A 25885-nucleotide genomic window follows, 5' to 3' on the forward strand; every position below is an offset into this window, starting at 1 on the left:
TTTCTTTCTTTCTTTCTTTCTTCTTTCTTTCTTTCTTTCTTTCTTTCTTTCTTGCATTCTGCCCCCATCTGAGTGCGGCCGCCGCGGCTAGTATTCGAACCCGTCACCTCGTGCTCATCGCTCATTCATCCGCAAAACGCCACAACCACTGATCCACCACGGAGGTATTAATGAGCCGGAAAGAGGAAGAAAAAAGAAAAAGAAACGTTAACTTCGTGCCTCCTCCATGTGCTTGTTAATACGAACTACTTTATATTTGTGCTCAAATTTTCTGTCACGGTTTATCGTTGTTTTTAATATTTTCTTAGTGCTCAAACAAAGACACGCATGAAAGCGCACTTCTGCCTGCAAATGTTTATTTTACATGCAGAATTATGCAGCTGATCCTTGGTCAGCTTGATTTGTAGAAAATGCATTCGTTTTATGTACCTTTTTTTTTTTTAAGAATAAGTCTGTGAAGTCTGTGCGTGATCAGAAACATGATAAACAGCATGTGCTGACTGGTGTTCGCCATTTCGAATACAGCGCGCGGCGACTCGGTACCGCGATAGGGTGCCTCGATGCCAGCGCCGCCGTTCAGGGTGGTGCCAACCTTTGACCGCCCCCGCGCCGCCGCTTTCTCGCTGCGACGCCATATTGTGTCACAGCGAGCCGTTGCGATTGCTTGGTGCCGGTGCTGAGTTCGAGGCACAGTGCGCGCGGATGCTTCGCGGACGCTTCTACTTGCTAGACAGTGTTCAGCCGCATGACTGACAAGCTATCAAGTGCATCGTGTCGACATGACGGGCTGTTGTGTTCCCAAGTGCGCCGGATCGACGCGTAAAGGACTGCGTTGTTTTCGCTTCCCCCGGGACCCAGAGCAACGGAAGAGATGGGAAGCCCAAGTAAAGCGCGATCACTGGAAGGCAACGGATAACTCCTGCATTTGCGAGGTAAGTGTCAAGAATGTTTAGACTACCGCACCGTGTTTTTCATTTAAATAAGAAAGTATTCTCTGATCCTCGCTCACGTACCTACGTTCGCTCACGAACTAAGTAAGCACTGCACCGATGCTGTCTGAGTAGCGTATGGTTTGCGAGCGCGCGTCGCATAGGCTTTTTTCGTTTTGATGGGCGCAGTCTGTACCCTTATTTTAAGGACTGACGAAGATGCTTAGCCGCGAAATAGTCTTACATTAGCTACGAATCGTCATGTAAGCCACCTATTTTCCTTTTTCACGGGAAGCACACATCGTGTGTGTCTCTTGTTTCTTTTTTTTTTTCGGTACTGGTTATTTGGGACTAAAGAACGCAGTGCTTCGTCTGGGGAGAGCGGCTGTTTTGTACGTGGTAAGCGAAACATTGTGATTTTCTCTGATTTCTCAGGAGATATCTTGCGGACCTCAGGGTGTTACGTTACATAGCTGATTTTTTAGACTTGTACATATTTGTAGCGTGGTGATCGTAAGCCGATGGTCATTCGTGCTCACTCCCGATCGTAGTGGGTACTGTGACGGTCTTTAAATGCCTGTGCACGGTATGCCCAGGTGTAGTAGAGTTAAGGGGCATCATAAGACCAAAATGTTTCGGCGCTTTCTGGCATGGTGTCTGTTGTAGCCTGTGCATTTCTTCGAAACGTGTGAAGCGAGGTAATACAGCATTGCTTCTGCTAAAATTTATTTTTAAGCACTGTAATGGGTTCTTTGTATTTACAAGGCAACGTTTCATATCAATAATCACTTTTGTTGTTTTACCTGTACTTAGAAACACTTTGAAGAGGACCAGTACGAGGGAAATCGACAGGATGGGCGCCGTCTGTTAAAGTCAACAGCCCTACATCATCATGGACTATATTTTCGAAGTGAAAAACATTGCTAATCTGTATTTGACTGTCTTAGTTTCATTTACGGTTTTTGTACGTGATATGTATGCAGTGTTGTTTATTTTTTCAATGTAGTTATCAGTGTTCTAATGGTTATTTATGAAATGTTCTGTACTCGCCATCGATGTGTTTGGCTGATGCGACGTATTCGATGGTAGCTGATCTATGTATTCTGGCTGGATATCTTGATTAATATTACCCGCGGTTGCGTTTTCTTGTTTGCATTCTTGTTTTCGATTTATATTGTGTGTAATAAGGTTGATGTACTCACTTGAAACCCCCATGTAATGAATAAATAAAAAAAAAACTCTCTCTATGCCGAATTGTTGTCGAGCCTACCTTGCGAATTTTTCTTATCTCGTCTTTCAACATAACCTTCAGGCGCCACACAGTACATATAATTTTTCATGTACATATCTCTTTCATGATTGATTGTACTAGACATTATAAGTAAATGTATTTTGTGCATCGTTTGATTTCTTGTGTGTACTACGCAAGATTGACACAGACAAGTTACGTTACATTTTTCTCTACAGCACTAACTAAACCTTATTTTCACATCACAGTTATTTTTACACCAGCTTAATCCTGTCAGCACACAGTTTTGTGGGGAAAAAAAAGCAAAAATTGCGCGTAGATATCGTCAAATAATTGCAACGAACGCGAAGAGCACGCGCAACGCAAGGGAAACTAACCGCCGTGCGCGAGTGGCTGGCTACGGTAAAGGAGGCGTGACGTGTAAACCAAAATACAACAGCGAAAAAGAAAAACTTCCACACACAGGGGGTCGCAAACCTTATATACCAAGCATCAAAGCGCAAAAAAAAAAAAAAATAGTGCGTATTTTAAACATACACACGGCATATTAAATGTGATTGAATTAGGCAACTTGGGGCATGTTCCCGGCGCCATACATTTACGTCTTCGACCTTCGACGAGTTAACGGCTATTGGTTATAAAGATATGCAGATGGGACACCGATAAAAAAATCCTCATCAAGGCAAAGCACTTGGAAGCGCGCCGCGAGTAACACTTTATGAACGCAAGCGTAGCTGAGTCTCAGCTCGTGTGACACAATATGGCGGCGCCAGCGGGGTTGTCTCCACCCTGGACGGCGGCGCTGGGAATCGAGGCACCCTAGTACCGCGATTTCACTGTGCGCCATCTATCGTAGGACCGCCACGTTACAGAGCCACTTGGACGGTCTGGCGGCGCGTTCTTTCCCCACGGTGCCGCTGTTGACATGCACCACGTGAGGGCGCAAAGGTGGGAAAGGAGGATGGGCCGCTCGCGGCTCATGGCCCTCGCTAGGGGGCAAACTTTTTCTTGGGACAGTTCGGCAGCGCTAGTGCGGCGATGCGGTGCTGTTGCGCGCAGATTCGAGAGGCTGTTGCCCATCGTCCGATTTTGAGTCTGGACTCGCGGGGCAGGTTATGAGTGTCTCCCCTGTATTTTCAACGCCACGAAAAGTGTGCCGACACACCGACCCACTGGACGCGCCGAGCGGCCCGTGCTGGCATTTGATGAACTCGGCGGGCCGCTGGCTTCCTCTGCGGGCTGACGGGTAAGTGCGGCTTTTTTTCGGCCAGGTTAACGGACTGCCAGGCTGCGCGCACCCGTATCAAGCGACCCGGAACGCACATATATTTTTGGGAGCGCCTGTTCGCTGCGCTGGTGCACTCTTAGCGTCGCACCCTGCAGCCGCGCATGAAAGATTGAACGATTCTCGATAGTTTGCACGCGTACCAGACAAAGCTCGTAAATGAAAGACAGCAAACTGATTAATCCGCTAAGTGTCGCACATGTCCGAGATATAGGTGGGCCTGCGTATTCGAACATGACCTGTCACAGTATACGGTATTCTGTACTAATGATCGACGTTTGAGAACAAAGCAGGTCTTCCAATGTGAGCAGCGCGATCATACATCGGGATCTGATGTGTATTTGATCTCTTCTGTAGAGCATGCCTGCCGTCGTCTGACGTAATCGAGCGTTGGAGTCGCGTGACAGGCTTTTTTGATTTCTCGTGCGAACTGCTGTTCAGGGCAAATCGTTTTCTGAAGCGCTTCGGCCTGAACCGCAATCAGTGGCGGCGTATCATTCCGTCCGGGGCCGCAAACGCGGCTCTTTATGTAGTAATAAGTGGAGCCTGCAGCGGTACGTGTGGAAGCTACTCGAGATGTCGCCAGCTCTTGTCACAATCGCTGCTGTGGGCAACTTCCACACCACACTGCTGGGAGGGGTTGCAAGGTAGCACGACTGCGGTAGTGTGGTCTGCAGGCGCGCCCTGTTGCTGCCGCCAATTAGCGCGCGCCGTCAACATGCCGGTTGCATGCAGACTGGGCACAGGCGGCCCAGGTAACGTTGATGGATTACTTGATTGGACTAGAGTGTGCTGCTTGGACACAGGTTTGCGGACCCTGCACTGCCGACGGTCAACTGCATAGTTAAGACCACAGTGCATGAAGTAGCCGCGGAATTCGCTGCCAAGCTGAGGTGTTTAAGTGGTACAGTTTCGTAACCACAGGAAGTGAAAATTCTTCTACTCCCTGTGTTTATGTGAAGAAAGAAAATGGTGTCATATTAGTGCGAGGTGTATGAAAAAGCAACAAAGAAGCGAACATTGTGGTCGCCTTTCAAAGTCACGGCTTCGATCCCGGCCACGGCGGCCGCATTCCGATGGCAGCAGAATTCAAAAATGCTCGTGTACTGTGCATTGGGTGCACATAAAGAACCCCCTAGTGAAAGTGAATCCGGAAATCCCCCACTATGGGCTTGCCTTACAATCAGATCGTGGTTTTCGCACGTAACACCCACAATTCAATTCATGTATGCGCCTCTAAGATTTTACGTTGCTGTGAACACTCGCTTTTCAAGGCATGAAAGAGACTGGTCCAAGCATCCGAGTTAGTTATCCAAGTTACGTCCAAGTTAACGCATATAGCTGCTGCTTCTTCTTTCTGGGGTTTTACGTCCTAAAACCAGTTCTGATTATGAGGCACGCCGTAGTGAAGGGCTCCGGATTAATTTTGACCACCTGGGGTTCTTTAACGTGCACCACAACGCCAGCACACGGGCGTTTTTTGCATTTCGCCTCCATCGAAATGCGGCCGGGATTCGATCCGGCGACCTCGTGCTCAGCAGCGCAACGCCTTAGCTAACTGAGCCACCGCGGCGGGTAGAGCATATAGCTGCATGCTGCCGTGTCGCTTCCGGAACCTCGCAAGAAGCTGCTTCCGGCTAGTTGCTGTAACATCGCTAGCGTACTGTGCGGTGGAGACTGCAATACGAAGGACATTTGGCTAGCGATGCACGCAGTTTAATTTTTTTTTTAATATTGGTTCACGTAATGGTGACAATTTTTGACAAATATTGTCAATGAGTGTATTAATTTGCGACTTCCTGTCAAGGTTTAAAGGCTGAAAGGAACAAGTACGCATAAAAACAAAATAAAAAAGAATCAAGGCATTAGCATACTGTTGGTATGTGAGTAAAACAAAGATCAGGGAGAACAAGTTGAGAAGCAATATACACAAGAAATGAAAAAAAAGGAAAGCATAGTAAAAAAAAAAATACCAATGTGTAAGTACCTACAGATGTAAGTCAAGCGTGAACTACATGCACATAAAAAGAATGTACCAGAATTGCACGTATTGGATTACTTGTATTCTTTGGTAAACTTGTAATTTAACAATTACTTTGTTTACTCGATAATGCTCACTGTAATTCAATTACTTTTTCAGTAACCAATTACATGCAACCAGTTACATTTTTTCAGCTATGAGCACTTCAATTTTGCGGGAGCTATACAGTGTTCAAAGGGAAGAAGAGATGTGCATGGGTTACCTTCTTCCCACATTGAGTGTCCTGCAACTGCGCTTTAATCACCTAAACATGGCAGGCTTCAATATCTGCACACATCTCTTAGAAGTCCGACCTCTGAGCTTTTCTCTTATAATAAAATCTTTCTCACTCTCTCTCGCTCCTGGGAGCACTTTTAAGCGGCATTGAAAGGCGGTAAGAACTGCTGCTCAAGTCATCTTCACTTAGTGCACCTATGACTTCTCTGATAGAGACAGTTCTTACCCGTTCAACACGTTTCTATCTGTTTGATATATATGTGACTTATTACACCTATTTTTGCTATTGTAACACACGAACAGTATCGTTAGGGCTGAATACTACATAGCTATGTATTAAATTACCTTACAAATTTGGCCACCTTTTCAAGGAGCGTGAACGTTTGCTGGCATCTGTTACAATTAGTAGTTTAAATTTGAATAGCTCACGATTGAAGGGTGCTGGGAGGAGGTCCACGAGATGTTAGCCAACAAATTGAAACGGCGCTTCTATTATAGGGCATCTGTTATTAGATCGGAGCAGTTCTTTTGCATTAGCATTCTAAGAGCTGTACGTTAGTGCTCTGATGGGCTTGATGTTGAACGACCTGCCTGCCGCGAGCTGATATGAGTTGTATCTGTAAAATATTTGGCCCTGTTTTGTACACGCGCTTAAAGATATTTACATGGCTGTTGCTGGGATTCTATTGCGCCTCCCAGGCGTAATAGCTCGAACCCGCGACCTCGAGCTCAGCAGCGCAACGCCATAGCCACTCGGCTACCGCGACGGATCTACAACCAGGTAGGCTCAAATAGTTACCTTTTAATTCCATTATAATTGAATATCTGAAAAACAATTGAATATCTCAAATAAAATGAATCGTGCACCCCTACAAACTATCGACCGTAGTGCCTGACGTAGCAGTTCGCTCGTCATGCTCTCCATCAAGGCGTTTAGTCCTGGCATTACGTGCAAACCTTTTCCGCGGGCTTTTTAAAGTTTCTGCACGAATCGAACTTCTAAGAGTAGCAGTCATACAAAACCCGGTGTATGACTGCTGGGGGAGCGGATCAATATAAAACAACGTTTCCCCGAGAACGGGCTCACTTTCGATTGGTGCCGCCACGCGCCTTGTTACATCGTTGCTGCAAGCTCTGTATAATAGCATTATCGTAAAGTATACGTAGAACAAGGCAGCAGCAGGGCTACCTTCCTTGTCGGCGAACAGGGTACATTCGGGTCCACAATGCTCGAAGTAATGAAATATAACACCGCCAGAAAGTGCAGCCGCCTGTTCACAGGCCGACAATAAAAATAGCATCGACGCCGGCGCTTCTGAAAAACAACGGAGCCGGTACGAAGCCGCTATTGCAAGAGTGAGCTGCTGTTGAGAGAGCACCGTGCTTCTTATCTGGGAAGCGAAAACAGAGACCGCCGAGGCGCTGCTTCCCCTTCTCACGCATTGTTGAGCGGAAAACATTTCCTTATTCGTCCTGCCCGTGTGGCCAGCATTTAGCGTTGCTTACCACGCCTTTTCAGTGTTCAGAATGAGGTGCGAGCTCTTAATAATTTGGTGGATGTCATGGTCGAAAGCGGGGCTATAAGACAGGCCGTAGCAGAAAGCTTTGACCACCTGCGCTTCTTTAATGCGCCCATGCAAAAGATATGTCCGCAAGCTTCTTTTTATCGCTCCATCTACACGGGCATTCGGAAATCAAACTCGCGACGTTGTCTTCGGAAGCAGAACGTCATTGTCGCTAAGCACACCTTGGCCTGAAGCAAGTGTTCCCCCAAATAATGCCTGTTTGCGTGTCAGTGCATATAACCGAGTTAAATTTTCCCTACCAACAGAGAGTTGCGTTCAACAACTCTCTGTTGGTAGGGAAAATTCAACAGATAGTGTTCGTTTTACAGTGAAGCTGTTAGCCTCTAGTTGTTCGGGATTTTTCGTGGCCGCGTCCGCAGTGCTCACGCAAAAATGTGGGCCGATCCCGAAGACAGTGCAAAGCGGCATGCGCACAATGTGCTGCTTCTCCAAGAGGCATCACATGACGTCATCAGGTGACATCATCACTTGACGATGACGTCATTGTGTGATGTCACGTTTGAGGTGATGGCGTGATCACATGACGTCATCAGGCGATATCGTGACTCGACGATGCCGTTAATACGTAACGTTGGCGTCATGTCATCACGCGACGTTTGAGATGATGACGCAATCATGTTTAGTCATCATGTCAAACGTGACGTCACCCTTTGGTCATATTGGTTTTGGTACCATCGGATGTTAACGCGGCATTTTTCCTTTCTTGGCCCATATAATGATTTCTTATTTATAAAGAATACCCCCCTCAGCAGTTGTGGCGGTTTTCCACAGCTTCGCTGGACATCCTTTTTCGTAGGGCCGGGATGACGAGTGATTTTTTTCTTTCTTCCTCGACAGCGAATTCCAGGGAAACGTAACTGTAATTTATTTATTTATTTATTATTTATTTATTTATTATTTATTTATTATTTATTTATTTATTTATTACAAACTGATAGCATTATCTGCAAGTATGTAGCAGAATCGGGACACAAATACAACTATGACAGGCGGTTTAAAACAAAGTATGAACGAGAAATTTCTTTTAATAAGAGTACAAAATATTGCAAACTGTTCTAGAAACCCCCAAAAAAGAAAAAAATTCAGGGTGCAAGCACTTTTAAATAAAACATGTAAATAACGTTATTAATGCAAACAAATTAGCACAAGCAGCTATTAGAGTGCATGCAACTAAACCAATATATACAATCCGCTATTTTCCCTAAGGTGGTTGGGCAGTAGAATTTGTTAAGTTAAAAATAAAAATGTCAGTTGAACTACTGTTAACAATGTACTCGCGTTATGCATTTGAACCTCTCATTGTCTGCTTGAAGAATTGAGCATGCAAGTGTGTCGTTGTGGAACCGAAATTCTGTTACGTGTATGTCATATTGTGTTCTCATGTTTCTGGTTCTAACATGTAAAGTCGGAAAGGAATTGGTGGCTACAGCCGATAACTTCATTATTTTAAAGGAGAAACGGACACTTGAGACGCAAAGGCCTCGTCCACTTTTTTATTCTGAGAAGACCTGCTTTCTCAATTAGCTCAGAAGGCGAATCGTGACGTCGATATTTGTCGCAAATAAACATAATTGCTTTCCTTTGTGCTGCCTCTATCTTTTTTCAATACAACTTTTCGTGTGATGAAACCAACTTATAATACCATATTCCAGAACCGAATGAACTAACTAGTTGCTTGGCAAGTTTTGTGGAGAAGCTTGGAGAGTTTCAGAGCGCGGAGATCAGTGTGCGCCGCTTTCCTAATGAAACTCGCTTTCCTGTCACGCATACTTAAAAAGATTTAGTGGCGCAGTTCAGGTCGGACGATCTGCCTGTGAACGTGCTTGCATCGCTCATCTCATGAGCAGCGGCTTCTCACAAAATCACGAAAAGAAGCTGAGTAATATTCTCATTATCGAATGCGTCTTACCCGTACTGCAGAAAGATGACCGCATGGACCAAACATCACATTTGCTACGTTGCTCATGGGCAGCATGTATTAAAACAAAAAGAACGGTACCAATGTGCGCAATTATTACACAACAAATAAAGCACGGTATATGTACAATCCATGGAGGTGCGGATCACTATATAAAGATGATTCCACTTGTGGATTTCATGTATATAGTATCGCATTTTCGACAGACGTCACCAAGCTTACCTTTACAGTTTCCAGTTGGCCTTGTTGGTTATTCATCGTTACAAGAGAACAGCGCAGAAATGTGACGAAGACCACGAGCGGCACACACATTCGTATTTTCCGTATTTTCACGGAATGTCGCGCAACCTTAAGAATGTCAGTCAGCGGGCGCAAGTGGATTTTTTTTTTTCTGCACCATGAAAAACTCGCATCGTTGTGCAGACAAACTTGTGCAGTTTTCGAAGAAGGGGCCGAATCCAAAACCAAGCACAGACAGCGCTTCACGCTATGTGCGTGATACCTATCTCACGTGGTAAAATTTACATCGGGCAAACTCTTCGATGTATAAACGACCAGCTTAGAGGGCGCGTCTTATAATGTCGACCGCGCAATTCAGGGCCACCTTGATGAGCACTGCTGTGATTTTCGGCTGCAAACCCGTCTTCGATAAATGTAAGATTACTTCTATATAGAACAAATCAGTGCTTACCAGAGAATCTATATCGAGGCTGCCGAAGTAGCATGTGATAGAAAGCGTGTGAGCTGTGGTTCTGTCGGCTTGTGCGAAAAAGGGTTGGCGTTCTTTAAAAACACCGCCAGTGTGCGATATAGTGATATGAGAAACAGTATCTATACATTTTTCTTTTCGTTTTGTTGAGGTTTTTCCGTTTTGTCGAAAGTATATACAGGGTGTTCAAAATTAAGCTTCGCGTAATTTTTTTAAATCGCCTTTGGCAGGTATCGTAATTCTTATGGTTGAGCTGGGTTATTCGAAGAGGCGGACATTAGTATCACGAGAAATCGAAACACATATTCAACTAATTAACAAAAATTGACTAATGAACTTCTTAGTTAACTACTTTACGAGACATTGCAATTTACGAAGCCGGTGAGTTTGCAAGACGCATCCACTTGGAATGAATTTCCAGGATGACACCAGTTTCGAGATATTATTTCCCAAAGTGTGGGACGGAATACATGGGCGTTCCAGTTACTTTTGTGCTTCAGTGTATAAAACAGCATTTTGGTAAAGCAAGTCGAACAACAGTGCATTTTTACGGCGAGTTTGATGGCGCTATCTCCAAACTGTTGTCATTCTGGAAATTCATTACAAGTGGATACGCCTGACAAGCTCACCGGCTACAATTCGTAAATTGCAATATGTGTCATAAATTAATTAACGAAAAAGTTAATTAGTGATTTTTGTTAATTAGTTGAATATGTGTTTCGATTTCTTGTGCTACTAATGTCCGCCTCTTCGAATAAGCCAGCTCAACAATAAGCATTATGCTACCTGCCACAGGCGATCTTTAAAAATTCCGGAAAGCTTAATTTTGAACACCCGGTATATTCAGCTGTAGCTTCTCCGTCAGATTTCCGCGCTGTTCTCCTGTAACGTTGCATTTACCGAATCGGGCTGAACGTGGCGGGAGGGTGAACTGGGCTGCGAACCACTAAATACGGCAGTCCGAGTCTCTCCAGTGCGCTCATAAAATGTCTGAAGCCATTGCAAACGTCGCAGACTGTCTGTGCAGGTTGCGTTAAATTTACGTTCCCGCTCGAACGTTTCTCTGCTTCAAGGCGCGCTAAGCGCGTGCGTTCAGCGAATAACCGAAGCTAAAGCAGATCTCGGGTGGCAGCCGTAGAGGCGCCGCCGTTGTCCCTCGGCACCCGGGGCGGGAAGCAGCGGGCGAAGGACATCCTCTAGACCCTTGCGCCTTCGCCGGCGGTTTGTGCCTGACGCAGCTAACGCAGTGGAGGATTTCCGTCGGTGCACCTTGAGTCTCATCAGTCTACAACCGCCGCATGCCCTCTCGCTCTACTTGCGGCGCCATTCACGGGTGTTCACGGAAACATGCTATCGTCTCGCCATCTTCCTTCCCGCCTGCGTTTTTACCCTTTTTTTACGTTTTTTTTTTTCTTCATTTTCATTCATGTTGCCTATATCTTTCGGCGAGCGTGGCCTTGCGTAAACGTAGTTGGTTATTTATGCGAGTATATGTATTTTTGCAATCCGATCAATATAGTTGTACCAAGCGTCGAAAGTGACACGATACCGCCAGTGTCGTTATAAAGGGGATTCTCATATGAAGACCCCCCCCCCATAATTTATGTGCAAGTTACGTCGGCGGTGTGGTCGGGAGGTCAAGACAACGGCGTTCCCACCTGCAGGACTCGCGTTCTGATTTTATGGCTTGATCTTTTTTTATACTGACAATGTATCGCGTGACGATCTGCGTTACGCTCGTCTGTAACAGCTCACATAGGCCAAAAAGCCGCGAAGTGACTGACCCCTCTTGCAGATATCGTTGCAAAATATCCGTAACGTGCGCCGCTGCTCAGCCGGTGGTAGTCGACGTGGAAAACTGAAGCAACGCAGCATTTACTATTCCGATGGTCGTCGTCGTAATCGTGTATACTTGCCAAGCGCACTACATAGCGTCTGGAGCGGCAGCTGGCGCTTTGGCTCTTCGCGTTCCGTCTCTCCTGATAAGGCGTGACAGCTATAGGTGCGGTTACCTTAGCGCCGCCGACGAGGGACTTCTGAAAACCACGCGAGGGGGGGCGACGACGACGACACGAGTATGCAGGCGTCGCCTTATCACCGCACGACCAGCCACTTTCCTATCGCGATCGCTGGATTCTCCCACGGCGGGCCGTGTATCGGGGCTCCGGAATCAAAGTCCGGGGTAAGTTGATGTAGATTTTTCGTCCACTTCAAGCACGGGCATACTTTTTTTTTTATATGCTGCTTGTAATACTGCGACTGGTGTCCGAATTCTGCGATCGCGGATGGTAGGCAAAAATTCCTAAATGTGTACTGCAGTCTTTGACTCTTAACGTGAAAAAATACACGGCCGCGGCGTGCTCGTTGCGATGGAGCTTGTATTGTGTGCTCTACTGCGGTCTGAGTGGAGTGTTGGGAATCTCCGTTAAGGGACGTGCGTTGTATCTGAGTTGTGGAGTAGAATGCAGGAGTGTCTATAGATGTACCGACTCTCACCACTCAGAGCGGTGATACGTCGCGGCCGAACATATAGCGAAGCGCGCGTTACCGCTCTGAGTGGAGACAATTTCAATTTCGCCTGCATCGGCGCCATTTCGGGAGGGCTGAATTATCGCTAGAGCGCGTTTACGTGGAGCAACCTTGCCCTTTAATGTTTGTAGCCGACGTTTCACCGGTCATTTACAAAAAGACAGGCATATAGCGTGATCTGGGAACTGTTCTGGCCCCCTGGCAGCTGGGCGGTGCGATTGCGTTGTCATGAGTGTAACTTAGGTGATGTTGTGATTCATATAGTAAACTATGAAACCGTAACTAGATTGATCTCAGAAGCAGCAATTGAAGTGGGAGGTAAGGCACCAAGCAACCAGTAGGTAAGCTCTCCCAAGGAACAAAGGACCTAATAAAGAAACGGCAAAACATGAAAGTGTCAAACTCGAGAGGTCAGATAGAATTCGCTGAACTGTCGGAACTGATCGACAAGAAGAAAGTAAGGGATATCCGAAATTATAACGTGGAAAAAATTGAGGAAGCAGTAAAATATGGACACAGCATGAAATCAGTGAGAAGAAAACTAGGCATAGGACAAGGGAAAATGTATGCACTGAAAGATAAGCAGGGTAATATCATCAGCAATTTCGATGACATTGTAAAAGCAGCGGAATAATTCTATACTGACCTGTACAGTGCCCAGAGCAGCCAAGCTACTCTCATTCGAAGTAGTCATGAACAGGATATAGGGGCGCCTTCTATAACTAGCGATGAAGTTAGAAGGCCCTTGAAAGACATGACCAGGGGAAAAGCTGCCGGAGAAGATGCAATAACAGTCTGTTTAATCAAAGATGGAGGATATATCATGATTGAAAAGCTTGCAGCCCTTTACACGCAATGCTTCACGTGTACCAGAAAACTGGAAGAACGCCAACATTATACTAATCCATAAGAAGGGAGACGTTAAAGAATTGAAGAATTATAGACCCCTTAGCTTGCTTTCAGTATTGTATAAAATGTTCACGACGATAATTTCGAATAGAATCAAGGCAACACTTGACTTCAGCCAACCAAGAGTGGAAAAGCTTAGGAAGGGATATTCTACGATGGATCATATCAATGTCATCAATCAGGTAATAGAGAAATCTGCAGACTACAATCAACCTCTATATATGGCTTTCATAGATTATGAAAAAGCATTCGATTCAGTAGAGATACCAACAGTCATAGAGGCACTGCGAAATCAACGAGTACATGGAAGCATACGTGAATATCTTCGTAAATATCTACAAGGATTGCACAGCAACCTTAGTTCTCCACAAGAAAAGTAGAAAGATACCTATCAAGAAAGGGGTCAGGCAAGGAGACACAATCTCTCCAATGCTATTCACTACATGCTTAGAAGAAGTATTCAAGCTCTTAGACTGGGAAGGCTTAGGAGTGAGGATCAACGGCGAATATCTCAGCAACCTTCGGTTTGCAGATGACATTGTCCGATTCAGCAACAATGGAGACGAATTACAGCAAATGATTGAGGACCTTAATCGAGAAAGTGTAAGAATTGGGTTCAAGATGAATATGCAGAAGACAAAGATAATGTTAAATAGCCTGGCAATAGAACAAGAATTCAGGATCACCAGTCAGCCTCTAGAGTCTGTAAAGGAGTACGTTTATCTAGGTCAATTACTCAGAGGACCCTGATCATGAGAAAGAAATTTACAGAAGAATAAAATTGGGTTGGAGTGCATACGGCAGGCATTGCCAAATCCTGACTGGGAGCTTGCCACTGTCGTTGAAGAGAAAAGTGTACAATCATTGCATTCTACCGGTACTGACATATGGGGCAGAAACTTGGAGGTTAACAAAGAAGCTCAAGAACACGTTAAGGACCGCACAAAGAGCGATGGAACGAAAAATGTTAGGCCTAACGTTAAGAGACAAGAAGAGAGCGGTGTGGATCAGAGAACAAACGGTGATAGCCGATATTCTAGTTGACATTAAGCGGAAAAAATGGAGCTGGGCAGGCCATGTAATGCGTAGGATGGATAACCGGTGGACCATTAGAGTTACAGAATTGATACCAAGAGAAGGGAAGCGCTGTCGAGGACGGCAGAAAACTAGGTGGGGTGATGAAGTTAGGAAATTTGCAGGCGCAAGCTGGGAATCAGCTAGCGCAAGACAGGGGTAATTGGAGATCGCAGGCAGCGGCCTTCGTCCTGCAGTGTACATAAATATAGGTTGATGATGATGGTAGTAAACTTGCAAAAGCGCGTTACGAACGGGACAGAGGGTTTGGGTTTGGATAGAAGCGCGTTACGAGCGTGTGTGCTTACCTGTTTCGTTGCCTCTGCTCCGTTCGTAACGCGGTTTTGCAAGTTTACTGTATAGTCAGTGTTTCTCACTGAAAAGCCCACTAAAGCAGCGCATTACGGATTGCTCTCATGACCTGTCCTCCTCATTTCTATCTCTGTTCGAGGTGCTGTGCGTGATCTCTCTGCGAACGCGGATGTATGCCCACCGCACGGAAGTTATGTCTGCGTCGTTTGTTTGTCGTGCATATTACATGGGGGCTAATGGTTGGCTCAGCTGAAAGAAATCCCTTTCCGGTTGAACAGTACACGCACTCACAAAAGTGGGGAGTTGTATGGACTTCTGTGAAATCGCTGACGGCCCTTTTGACCCTGATCACTTACTTATTCAAGCACGCAGACAGCAAAGTTTGCGCTTGTTTCTTTTCTTTTTTCTTTCCATCTCGCTCTTTCCTGATACTGCGTATAATACAGCACTTGTTCCCTTCGGCCGATAAAAGATAACACTGGGATCGACAGCTGTGACTTGCGATAGCAGGGCACGAGGCGCATCCGTCGCAAAAGCTGCATGGTTAGCCATTTGTACTACGAGAAGCGTATATGATTAATGCGAACCAAATTTCCACTTTTACAATTTTCAATGTTGTACATACGAGTACAGATGTAAAATTTTCGTAAAATTTGAAGGCTCAAATAGCAACCAAGAAAAAGCTTACTCCTGAAAGTGACCTCTTTTTTATTTATTTTTTCTCTTTCTGTTATGTACAGTACTGTGGCGTGAAAGAAGCCCGGGCATACATGCAAAATTGCCGCGCGACTGGTCGCTCGAGGCACTCTGGGTGTTTTAGCGGGCTTCTTTCACACTCGGAAAAACACTTTTATGTAGCACGTATTGAGCAACAGAAATCTGTAGCGGGAGCTTTTCAAATTGCTCTACAATTTTCTCATTGACACTTTTCATCTAATTATAATATTTGAGAAATTGAATAATTAAGACTAATTATGCAATTAGATGGAATGCAAAAAATTATCTGAGTATCTCCAAGCGACGGCAAACAACGTTACCTTGGTTCTGTCCAGCTACGTGGCATTTTCATATTTTAAAATCTTGGTGCATGATAGTTGGAACACCCTGCATTTAGAGGGTGTTTCTTGAGCTGCCCCAAATTCTTAAAAATTTCCTGTGGCAGATAGCACAATTCTAACCCTTGATCTAAATTACTCAATGAGCCGGTCATAACTTCTACGAGAGATCAAAATACTGTATTGAAGAATTAGCAAATTTCAGCTAATTAGCTTTTTAATTAAACATTTTACGGCACATATTTTAATCTACGAATTGTGTAGCAAGTGAGTTCGCAAGGCGTATCCACTTGGAACGAATTCTCTGGACTGCACCAGTTTAGAGATAATTTTCAAAGTGTCCGACGAAATGCGTTGGCATTCCAGTTACTTTTTTAGAGAAAATGCTGCTGCATGCACTGAAGCACGAAAGTATCTGGATCATTAATGCATTTCATCGGACAATATCTCCAAACTGGTGCAGTCCAGAGAATTCCTTCCAAGTGGATACGCCTTGCGAACTCACTTGCTACACAATTCGTAGATTAAAATATGTGCCGTAAAATGTTTAATTGAAAAGCTAATTAGCTTAAATTTTCTAATTATTCAATTAAATATTTTGATGTCTCGTAGAAGTAATGGCTGCCTCATTGAGTCAATTAGATCAAGGGTTAGAATTGTGCTGTCTGTCGCAGGCAATTCTAAAAAAAAAAATTGGTGCAGCTAAAAAAAAAAAAAGCACCCTGTATATAGGGCCAAACACTATAAGACCCAAGGGACGTTCAGCGGCGCCGTTGAAAGACTGCCTGTATCCTTTCAACGTATACGCATGAAGTGCTCGAGGAAGGAATAACCATGCATGGCATTTGGAACTGTGCCTCGCAGCCGCGCGCACGTTTGCTGTGCACCGAGAGGAAACAGAGCGGCTCCCTTCCTTTTCACCTGTTCATTCAAAGCGCGTAAAAGGAGGCACCGTGGTAGGTCTTGCACGCGTTCGAAAAGCCGACGTTCGGTTGCGCCTCACGCGATTGGCCTAGCTTGGCCTAGGCCGCGACATCGGCGTTGCCTGGACAATCGCGTGAGACGAAACCGAACGTCGGCTTTTCGAACGCGTACAAGATAGCGGGTCTACTCTTTCACTGTTGCGCATAGCGCTTTAACGCTTGCAAAGACAGGTATATGCAGTCCCCACTGTTACGACCTATCGTTTCGACGCTCAAAACGTCACGTGCGCGCATGCGTGTCCACGCCTGGCAAATAGTCGCCCGGCCGTAGTGTTGTGCTTCTTCATCGCGTGGCGGCGCTAGGCTCTGACACTGTCATAAAAACACTAATGAGAGGTATAGAAGAATGCTATAGATAAAGAACATGCATGGTATACCTGATTAAATCAAGCAGGCTAGGTGACTATTTGTCCCCGGCCCGTTTCCAAGGGGATGCCATTAAATCATCATCATCGTCTAGGGTGCCTCGAGCGCTGATATCGAGGCACCCTAACACTGTCTCGCGCGGCCTTTCAATTGGTCGGAACGGCCCGCACCAGAGAGCGGTACGCAGCGCATGCTTCTAGCTCAACATTTAGGGCATTAAAGTTATTTTTTAAATAAAATTAATGCTTCTTCCTGTTGCCTTCATGCACCTCCGTTATAATGCATCTCCGAGCTGCATCCGCATTGCGGTCTCGAGTTCGAGCACGTCTTTTCTCGCTCAGAAACCGTCAAAACTCTCTTTCAGTCTGTGCTTGTATATACTGTATATGCACCTGTTTTCCAGTACGCTTTGGCTTGGCCTCGCTTCGCGCTCATATCTCCGCAGCGTCATACGTGTAGACATGACACGCACATGGGTCTCCGCATGACGTGTGTGTACTGTTAACTGTGTTACAAAGAATGTGTGAAAAGGCGAAGGGTTCAAAACGTCGCCTCGACGTGCACACAGAAGTAATCAAGGGCAGTCGTTAATGAGCGGTTGCCTCATTTTAGCCGCATATACATTACATGCTGCACGCTTGGCCATACGACTGCCTTGGCATGTGGCCAGCTTGCAAAATCAACTTCTACAGCCTGAGACTCATGCCGTGACCATTTAAGTTTAGAATATATGATGTCAACATTGTAACATTTGATTGGGACGAAGTAGGAGAATGATCCACTCGTGTGAATGCGTACAAGCGAAAGAAGTTTGTGCGAAAAAAAAAAAAAAACGCGGATGGCGAAGTGTGGTAAGCCTTTTGTTGTTTTGTTGCTTCTGCAAACTATATTTTTGTCCTGAACTTGCGTGAAAGCCAAATAAACATCTCGACGGTAAAGAGCGGTTAGGGGCGCTGTTTTGGAGCGCAGTAAGAACATAAATGGCAGAGGAGTGGGCGCCATTGTCCGCTGCCGCACACATGGGCGAGAACCTGTTTTCAGTTCGCGTGCCGCAACATAGTCAAGTAGACGCGGCGAATAAGAGATGAAGGAAATTGTTCTTAAATGGGATCGGCCGTACAGTGAAGCATCATTCAGTCATTTAAGAAAATGTCTTGCCTCGGGATAAAATCTATAAAATGCTCCCCCGCCTGCTCCTCGATAAATGTTTCGTTGGACTCAGATGGTGCGCCGCGGGAACACCCTCGTCGCAGCTTTTAAAACGCGTTTCGTGAGATATTGTGGGTGTTCTGTTCATTGCGTTCTGTTGTTGATCTGCGGTTCCTTTGAGGCGGCCAGTGGCCGAATGCCGATCGAGACGAAATCCAGAAACGGTCGTGTGCTGAGATTTCAGGGCGCACTTAAATCGATGAGTTCAGAATTAGTCCGGAGTCCCTCGTAGCACTGTTGTAGATTTGGGGCGTTAAAATCAATCAGCTGATCAAACTGCTCTGTGTGGAGCCAGTTTGCCAAGAGTGCTGAGTGGTGTTTCATAATATGCGACAAACAGCCCTCCTTTGTTTAATTTTTGTTTTTTGCTTTTTTTTTTTGCCGGGGGGGGGGGGGGGGGGGGGGCTTCTTTTTCTCTCCCTCCCTCTTCTCTCTTCAGAACGGGTATCTTGTGACTAGGGGTGCGATTATTCGACATTTCGAATACGAATCGAGTAGTCCTTGCAAATTGTTAGTCGATTCGGGAATTCACTATTCGAAGTTGTCGAATATTCGTTCGGTTTGAACGCTAATGGGCAGCAACAGTCTTTGCTGTTCTACAGGAAGAAAGGCTGATGCAAGTGGTGACTCGATCTGCTGCAGAAGAACTGCGGTTGTCGCGCACACGCGGCGAGTTCCCGAGCGATCGCATAGAAGAGGTCACTTAGGCACAATAGTTACCCGTTATTAAACAAGCTTGTGTCTCGCTTAAGGCCTACGAATTTGATGTCAAGACTTAGGCAAAGCAATTTACTATTTGGCCAATCTCACCATGTTTGAATTACTTTAAAACGATGCGCAGTGCTGTATTGTAATGCACTTAGCCCCTTCAACGATCGCTACGTATATAGTGCGTCTATCTGGTGACGTGCTATTTGTTTATTAATTTCATTACAATCATTGTCACAAGCATCAGATACAGTCATCTTTCCTTTGTTTGTCGATAGGGGAACAGCGCAAAAACACGACAAGAAGACAAGAAGGGAGGCACACACCAGCGCTGACTGACGACTGAATTCTTTATTCAGAAAGGAACACATATATATACCAAAAGAAAAAGAAAGAAAAGGGTAGATCACTGCGCATGGGTAAAAATAGACACCGATCGGATTTAGATTTCCCGCGAATTATGACGGTTGCTGAGATACGTTAGTTCTGCCTCAGACAAGGCCACATACGGAGTGTTGATGCAAGACGCACCATTCCTTGCAATGGCAGCAGCCTCAAAGATTTCTCGTGCACACGCGTCATGGTAGCCTTTGCGGATCGTGCACTGTGAAGTCAAGTCCCGGATTACGGCCCAGATCACAAACACTGTAGTGTAAGGCCAACTTGCTGCCAGTACCGGAGCGAAGGCTGTAGGCGTGCTCTCTTAAACGATCGTTTAGGCAACGACCAGTCTGTCCAATATAGGAGCGTCCACAGGCAAGAGGCACCTCGTACACCACGCCTGCTTTGCACTGGCCGAATGGTGTGGCATGGTTCTTTTTACAAGCTGGTTGTTCGGATTTTTCCTGGTTGACCTGACGGCAAAGTCGATCTAGCTTGTTAGGCGCGGAGGTCACTTAGGCACAATAGGCTAAATACATACCTCCCATGTATTTTAGCCTATGTATGTGACCCTCTTTCTCGGGATCTGCTATAGGCTTAAAGGATTCATATTGGTATCATTGTATTCAGTTCTCGTTAATGAACTAGAATTATTGGTATATATAGTTTAGTTCTTTTTTGCTTTCGTTTTTAGTGGACCCTCCCAATTTCCAAGCCAAAATGAACAATAAAATTTTTTTCAGACAAAATTGCCTGCATTAATTTTCATAATTCTAGTTCAGTAGACTCTCCCTTGTGTTGTCTTGATAATGGGAAAAAATAATGCTTGTTGCTTTTGTGGTTCCAGAGAAAAAGGGTCAAACGTCGCAAAAAGTGCTGTTTTGAGATAATTGGCCTTGAAGTGATACCGGCAGCGTCTAAGTTTTGGCTACAAATGGAAAGCTCGGCAGCCTTTTGCTCCGCCGGACGAGCAATGACCATTCCGCTAAACCTATAGAAAGCCTGCGTTTTCCTTTCTGATTTTTTTTTTCAACACAAGAGAGGTACAGATCACGTATATGTGTAAAAGGGGGCGGGGCCGGACACCACCTATAGGTTTGGGCAAAGGTCATTTTCAGGGCAAATAAATCGCGCACGCGTAAATGACACAGTCAGCATTGTTCAGGAAATACTGGAAATTGCAAATTTTGAGAAATGTTGCCCTACCCTGTTCCTTAAAGGCGAAGCTTAAGTGTCCTCCAATTTGTTTTTTTTTTTTTTTATGTCGTTTGTTTTGTCTACGTGTTTGAAACCTAGCTTACCTACAACCTTACTTACAAGAGCGCAATAACATCCTGAAAACGGAAAACAGCACATGGGACGTTACAGGTTTTGAAGTCTGTTCTTATTACCTACCGGTATGTTTCGACCGTGAAAAGCCCTTATTAACCCCCCCTCACCCCTCACCCCCCCCCCTTTTTTTTTTTAATACCACGATTTGATGCTGAGAGTAGTATGTCCGTGTAAGCGGACAAAGTGACCGTCTCTTCATGCTTATTTTTGGTAAAAGTCGCTTTTCTTTGCCTCAATACAAAGAAGATGAAACATCGTATGGTGCACTTGCATGGCTTGGCATGTTAGGGCTGCATCCCGGATTTTCATCTTGCCATATTCGAAACGCACTTCACGGACCCGTGCTTTTCGTCGTCTGTGACGAAAAAGAGGTTTAGATCAAATTACTGTCAATTTTGTCCAAAGCTGACGGAAACAATAATAACCTCATCCATCCAGTTCTGCATCTACCAGACTTCATATCCGGGATGGATATTCTACGTAATCGCTTCCGTGTTAATTCTGAAAAGAATTGAAGGCAGTGTGCACAAGAGGCAGTGTACGTGTGGGCCTCCATGTTACACCTGCATCCGAAATGCAGATGCGACGTCATTCATTGTGATACAGCTGCGCTTTCTTTTTGAAAAGGACAGGGTAGCCCAAGACAGCGTTGTCATTTTGTTTCTATTCGTGATGCTTCATGGGTACGCAGATAATCCAGCCGAACCTCACATGTGTTGGCATATATTTCCTCCCCATGTGAAACAAGCGTGTCAAAAAGCGCAAGCAAGGAAAGACATCCAGGCCGTGCACCTCTGGAATGGTTCACCCAGTCGTACTCCTGGCGTGCTATATTTTAGCAGCAAACACAATCGAATGTTTATTGGGCTGAGCAATTCCAATGGCACTTGTATTGCTTTAACTGAAATGTTCCCGAGACAAAATTTGGCCATACTTCCACATCAGCCGCTGACGTTGCAACCCTTCACCCGGAATCGTCTCCCGTCATCTCGGCCATGGGTGAGCGGCAGCTGCGGCGGACACGAGGGAACCGGTCCGCGGCCTTGACTAACAGCCTCCCTTGAGAACGGGTGTCATGAGAACAAAACTAACCCCCGCGCGCATATCAGGGTGACAACGTGCCTCGCGAGCGGCATGCTGCTTTTTTTTTTTTTTTTTTTCCCCGCAGAAAAATGTCGTTGGCACCGTGCAACCGGTTCTTGGGAAGACGCCGGGGCAGCCACCCGTGCAAACGCGACAAAACACGGGGCAGGCATTGAACATTTATTTTTGCGAAGGTCACAACCGGCTCACACGACGAGTTCCGAGCGAATGTGTACGTTTGAGGAGCGTGTGTGGACGTTCGTGGTGTCGTGTCAGTACATGATTAGGTCAACGCAGTCTTTTGTGCGTGGATTCCGCCTTCTGCATGTCCTTCTGCATGCAGAAGGTATACAGGTTCGCTGGAACACGCAGCTTACAAATTCGTATCTCTGCACCAAAAACAGACATCGCGGTTCTGTAAAGTGCAACCGTTAGATCATCTAACGCGGACAAATTTGGTATGTGACCCAGGGGGGGGGGGGGGGGGGGGGGGGGGGGCTTCAAACCCTCTGCCAAATTTGCCTTCTGCATGTCCCGACTGCGCATGCGCTCTACCCTAGCGGCGAGCGCCGAAAACGTTTTGTACGGCTTTGGTGGTTCGTGCAGCAGACGACGCACGCGTATGCAATAGCGCGTGCAGCCTGTAGCATAGTCGACGAGGACGCGAACTTGTATATTGTCGGCGCAGTGCCGACGACGCGGTATTTGCGCGGTGTTTCTGTACAACCTTCAGCTGTTCACAACTATATTCGGTTAAGGTGGTGGTCCCACTCCGGCGGCACGAGCCACCCGTTTTCAGTACTTTTGGACTAACCGTGGAGACTCTTCTACTTAGGATATAAAGTTGTGGTATATACCATAAAAATCTTAATTATTGTAGATTCCAACTATATATAATATATTGAAATTGATTAATGTGATTCAGAAATAAATGTTCAAGAACAAGCATGAGACACATGTTTTTTGCGAACTGTGTCTCAGTTGTGACAATATTTAGAATAAACTACCGCACTTACTGCATTGCGGCTTGCTCTGTAGCTTTAGGACATATTTATCTAGTTCCTAGACGTAGCAAAATAATTTTGAATTTTTACTTTTTGGGTAATTTGCTTTTGAAAATTGCCAAATATCGCAATCTTCTGTTGTAAACAGCCCGGCAACTACATGCTCAAGGAAGCTAAATTTTGGATAAAGTAGAGTTCAAGAAATTTCCATTTAGGACGCAAAATTTCATTCATATACCTTTATTAGTTTTAAACCGCAGCTTCGTAGCTTTAGTACCTTCCCGCAAAAATGGGCAAAAATAAAACCAGAATTCCAAATATTGCTTAATTTCGGCCGCATTACTAGGAAAACTAATAAAGTTACATGAATGAAATTTTGCGTCCTAAATGGAAATTCCTTGAACTCTACTTTAATTTAATTGCTATCGCAATAAAATCGGAAACGCCAGCAATGCACCATGAATCACGAAACAAAATTCACCAAGTGCCCTTCTGGCGTCATTTATGAGATACCGTTAAGCTGCGGAAGAGTGTACATCGGACCAGTGCCTCTATTTTTTCAATGCCATCCAGATGCGGCCGATCCAACAGTTCACCACCCTCTCCGATAGCCCTTTCCTACTCTCCCCCTTCGGCTAGCGTTCGCGCCTGCTTTACGGTCGTGGGGGAGAGTACAAACTGGGTGACGTGTTGGCGCCTCACGACGGAAGTCTTAGGAAGTAATCCTGACAGACGCGTAAATCGTCTACCGCATTACTATTCTAGTACACTGTAACCGCATCTCCTCCGGAATGACAGCGGCGCGCGCTCAGACGCACGCGTGACGCAAGCAGTCGTATCCTCTGGGTAGCATCACATAGCGGTAACTCACTGAACTAAGGTGGACCAACGGCTCCCATTGCGGAGCAAGCGATTGCACTGACATTGAAAAAAAAAAAAAAATAGAGGATGCGCTGATCGAACAAACCGGACAGTGTTTTAATGATAGAGCAAGGCAGCATGAAAACAATGTAAAAATCAAGTACGGTAGCCATTTAGCTACGCACTGCAACAAATGCGCACGTACTCCAGTGCTCAGTGACACTAGGTTTCAGACGCACGCAACGAGCAAAAAAGAAACAAATTGTACAAGCTTACTGCATTGCTAAAGCAGGAGATAACTGTGTCAGCGCAGCGTCACTCAGTCTAAAAAATATTTGAGATAATTTTTTTTTAAATAAACACCTGTACTTGTGGGCAGTACGCATGCCTTTGAACCTTTTGGTTCTTGGTGGCGCTTTTTTTTTTTTTTTTGACATGTTGTGAAGCTGGTTGTTCCTTCAATAAAATTTTCAGTTGGCAGATAAGCGCTCGTCTTAATGTTTGTTTTCGATTCCTGGCCTCGACTTCGCGCTGCTTCCAAGTTATACCCCGAAACATACAGCGACGTTGAAACAAGCCACCATTTCCCGGACAATGCAGACTTCTATATATCGAAGCTTCGCTACCAGTTTCTCATCCAATTCCTGCAGACTATTTTCTACACGCTTAGAAAAAAGGCTGTAAAAAGGTAAATAACGCCGCTCGCTTCATGCGTTGCTTTCCCACTGATGCGTAAAATATACGTAGTGTACTTCGCAGTCCCCACTGGTTACTTATAGACAGTTGTACCAATCATCACCCGCCGTGGTTACTCAGTGGCGATGGTGTTGGGCTGATGAGCACGAGGTCTTGGGATCGAATCCCGGCCACGGCGGCCGCATTTCGATGGGGGCGAAATGCGAAAACACCCGTGTACTTAGATTTAGGTGCACGTTAAAGAACCCCAGGTGGTCCAAATTTCCGGAGTCCCCCACTACGGCGTGCCTCATAATCAGATCGTTGTTTTTGCACGTAAAACCCCATATTTTTTTTCCAATCATCGAACACATTCAACTCATGAGAGGTTGCAAGTATTCGCGTGGTCTGTAACGGAGGGTGAAGTACGAACAGGCGGTCTCTCGCGAGTGACGCGACCTCACCACTCTTCTAATGTTTCTTCAACCACGACATACATAAGGACTAAGAAGTATTTTATTTTTCCTTCCTCAACATAATTATGCCATGGGGGCGTTACTTTCCGAAATGTTTTAGAGCATGCATGCTGTATATACATGCGAAAGATAACGCTGTAGCTTCGTCTCGCCACTAGCTAATTTCTGCAGTAACATAGCGATAATAACTTCACGACGGGCTGCGATACATATGCCGTAATCGGTCATTCATCTGCGGCCAAGTACCGTTAGATGAATCTCGCTCGTTTGCTCTTGCACGATCTAGTGCATAAAAAGCGGCTCCACGCACGGGCACTCCTAATGCAGCGAAGGCCCGTGGACCGATGAGCCAATCAATGTTTGTGGGACCAATAACGTAGCATTTTTTCCGACGTCCTACATTTTCTTAATGAAAGCGCACCCGTCGTGGTGGCTTAGCGGGTATGGTGTTGCGCTGCTAAGCACGAGGTCGCGGGATCAAATCCTGGTCGCGGATTTGATCATCCAAAACATAATTCATTCATTCATTATTTAAAGCGCTTGTGGCTGTCAACCAGCTCCGAGTCATTGATTGCCGTCCTGCGTGGGTAATCTTGAGGCATTTAAGGTTGCCAAGCTCAAAAGAGACAAATCCAATAACCAATAAATGTCGTGCTCCCGCCTCTCTCAGCTGCTGTGCTGATACCTTCTCCAGCATCATCTCCGCAATACCACCTCCAGCGACAATGTGGCTCCTTTCATACGTGGTACGAAGTCAGTGCGAGGAGACATTCGCACAGCAGCATGCAGCAGTCGCGATGGTATAGGTAGCGTGGCGACGATCATTGTTGGTAAACCAAAGCACTCTGCGCAAGGTCTTAACAGGCTCTTACAATCATGAGCTATAGATGGCTGGCGATGTCTGTCACCACGGGAAAGTCGGTGTTCGTTCATACTTCAGTTTACATTCGTTACTATTGTTCCTTATTCGTCAACGTTGCAACAGCGATGCGCTG

General features: G+C 45.6%; 1 protein-coding gene across 4 annotated transcripts in view; it reads left to right on the forward strand.

Moving 5' to 3' along the window:
• LOC119434321 (alpha-(1,3)-fucosyltransferase C) overlaps positions 1-25885 on the forward strand; it is a 50313-nt gene that overhangs the window by 21306 nt on the left and 3122 nt on the right. The window contains exon 1 of one of the 4 annotated variants that reach the window (XM_049671841.1): positions 3169-3424. The exons of 2 other annotated variants lie outside the window; for them this stretch is intronic. The gene's annotated coding sequence lies outside the window, so the exon portion shown is untranslated. Of the gene's footprint in view, positions 1-3168; positions 3425-12022; positions 12116-25885 lie in introns of those variants that run through there. One more of the 4 variants, XM_037701502.2, reaches the window with a different exon arrangement.

The sequence above is a fragment of the Dermacentor silvarum genome, chromosome 1 (genome assembly GCF_013339745.2).
Source record: "Dermacentor silvarum isolate Dsil-2018 chromosome 1, BIME_Dsil_1.4, whole genome shotgun sequence".
In the NCBI taxonomy this organism is placed as follows: Eukaryota; Metazoa; Arthropoda; class Arachnida; order Ixodida; family Ixodidae; genus Dermacentor; species Dermacentor silvarum.